This window comes from Eleutherodactylus coqui, unplaced genomic scaffold, assembly GCF_035609145.1.
Source record: "Eleutherodactylus coqui strain aEleCoq1 unplaced genomic scaffold, aEleCoq1.hap1 HAP1_SCAFFOLD_19, whole genome shotgun sequence".
NCBI classification, from domain to species: domain Eukaryota; kingdom Metazoa; phylum Chordata; class Amphibia; order Anura; family Eleutherodactylidae; genus Eleutherodactylus; species Eleutherodactylus coqui.
Window position 1 is genome coordinate 3,401,026 of NW_027102012.1, and position 3,040 is coordinate 3,404,065.

Sequence of the window (3,040 nt, forward strand, 5' to 3'; positions counted from 1 at the left end):
GGGGCTCTGTAATTGCAGCATGTGACTGCAGCATGTAAAGGGCTGTCACCATGGGTCCCCCCAGAATGTGATCAGGGAGTCCTGATGGGTCTCTGTGGAAGTCCCCTAAAGAGACAAAACGAAAAAAAAAATTGTTAAAAATTATTTAAAAAATAAAATAAATAAAATTAAATTAAAAACACTTGTCTGCCTTTACTTTATGAAAAATTAAAAATACAATTACACATGTGGTATCCCTGCGTCGTAATGACCCAGAGAAGGAAGTTAGTACATTATTTAACCCCTTAATGACACGGTCCCTTTTTTTCTTCTTTCCCCAATTGTTTTTTTCCTCCCCCCGTTTAAAAAATCATAACTCCTTTATTTATCCTTCGACGTCGCTGTATGAGGGCTTGTTTCTTGCGGAACGAGTTATATTTTTCAATGGTGCTATTTAAAGTACCATATAATGTACTGAAAAACTTTTACAAAAATCTAAGTGGAGTAAAATGAAAGAAAAATGACATTCCACCATCTTTCAGTGCGTCTTGCTTCTATGGTAGAGAAACTGCAACAAAAATGACCTGATAACTTTATTCTATGGGTCAGTACGATTACTATGATACCAAATGTGTAAACTTTTTTTTACTATAGCACTTGTATTTTTTTGCAAAGACATTTCATTTTTTAAAATTATTTTCTGCTGCATCTTCTGCGCGCAATAACTTCTTTATTTTTCCATCGACATACTTGAGCAAGGGCTCGTTTTTTGCGGGACGTCCTGTAGTTAACGTTGGTACCATTTTGGAATACATACGACTTTTTGATCACTTTTTATTGCATTTTTTCTGGGAGACAGGGTGACTGAAAAAGTGCAGTTCTGGCGTTCTTTATTTTTTTTTTCGGATTACGTTCACCATGGGGGGTAAATAATGCACTATTTTGATAGATCAGACATTTACGGACGCGGCGATACCAAATATGTATTTTTCTTTTATGATTTAGATTTTTTATTATAGATATGGCAAAAGGAGGGGGATTTAACTTGTATTACTTTTTTTCCCTAATCTCCCTACAAATTTTTTCACAAAAGTTATGCAATACATTATATATACCCAAAAATGATGCCATCAAAAAGTACAACTTCTCCAGCAAAAAACAAGCCCTCACATGGCCGTGTCAATGGAAAAATGAAAAAGTTATAGCTCTTGGAACGCGACTGCAAAATTAGTTAAAATTAAATGATTGTCCAATTTAAAAAAACCTGCCCTGATGGGCACGACAGGGGGGTAGGAAACCCGCCACTCAAGGGGTTAATGTTTTCCACCTATCATAAATAGAGAGTGGGTCACGGCTTATCTTGGCCGACAGCAAGTGTGTGTAAAGTGCTGATATTAGTCCTCTAGGTCCCTGTAATTTAAGAATACCTACTGTTGGGTATTTGGAGATTTTGGTAGAATTCGGTGGAAATTCTGCATTCAAAGCATGTCTCAACTGAAAGTACCTGAAAAGTTGAAGTCTAGGTACTTTTAGATTCTCTCGTAATTGTATATAGGACAGCAGTATATTATCCTCGTATATATCTCCTAGAGTTTGTATCCCTAGTTTAACCCAGTATCCAACACCCTGCATCATCTTGAGTGAGGGCAAAGTAGGGTTATTCCATAAAGGAGTGTCAGTCATTGTATCTGTGTATTGTTGGATACGCTTTGCTGCGCGCCACACAGGGCCACTTTATGCATGGTTATAAGTCTTGATGATTTTCTAAAATCTGGATGTTCCAAAAACCCAATTAGATTCTGACCCTCTAACTCATCGGCTAGGTAATGATCTGTGATTGGCATCTCTTCCCAAAATGAACCAATCCCTGAGATTACGTAACTGTCTTGCTATGTAATACACTTTAAAGTCGGATAACGCCATTCCGGCTTGGTTTTTAGGGCGTTGTAGTGCAGTGAGTTTAAGCTTGGAGTGAGACGGGCCCCAAACAAATCTAATACCGACAGTTTAAGGTTTGGAAGAAACTTTCTGGAACTTTAACCGACATATGTTGTAACGAATATAAACATTTGGGTTGGATTACCATCCTAATAAGGTTTATACGACCTGCCACGGATATAGGTAATTTCCACCAGGCCTTCATTTTCGTTTGTATTAGGTTTTGCAGCGGACTTGTAGTTTTTATGGTCTTGCACTATATTAATTCCTACATACTTGAATTTGGTTATTTCCAATAGACCACAGGCTGACACATCAGAAATTGTGGTCGCATTTTGGGCTGTATACATTATTGCAGATTTGGACCAGTGTATATAAAGTCCAGAATGTTGAGAGAGAGTCTATTATCTCAAGGGCTTGTGAGAAGGAATGCTCTGGGTTACGGAGGAAAAGAACCATATCATCTGCATATAGACCAACTTTACTCTCTCTACCCCTCCAACTCACTCCCGTAACCGCAGAAGTATTGCGCAAACGGATGGCAAGTGCCTCAATTGCTATTGCAAAAAGGGAGGGAGACAAAGGACATCCCTGACGCGTCCCCCGAGACAGTAGAAAGTTCGCCGAAGATATACCGTTTACTATAACGTTGGCTGTGGGGGATTCATACAGTAACCTGATCCACCCTAGGAATCGGGACCAGAAACCAAAATGTATCAAACATGCCTCCAGGAAACTCCACTCCAATGAGTCAAATGCTTTTTTTGTATCTAGTGACACTACTGCCCAAGGCATATCATGCAGTCTCCCTATTTATACAATTGTTTGGACTCTGCGTATATTTATTGTGGTTGATTTTCCGGGCATAAACCCTATCTAGTCTTCATGGATTATGGAAAGGATTACTTGGTTAAGTCTAGTAGCCAGTATTTCTGTCAATCTATATATATCTATATATATAAAATTGAATGTATGTCTGTCTGCGTGCGTGTCTGTTTGTCCTTTATGCGCTACTACACCATTCATCCGATCGCCATGAAACTTTGGGAAGTTGTTAAGTACACTCCTGGGAAGATTATAGGCATAGTACAAATATCCTACGATAAATGGCGCGCGAGCGTCG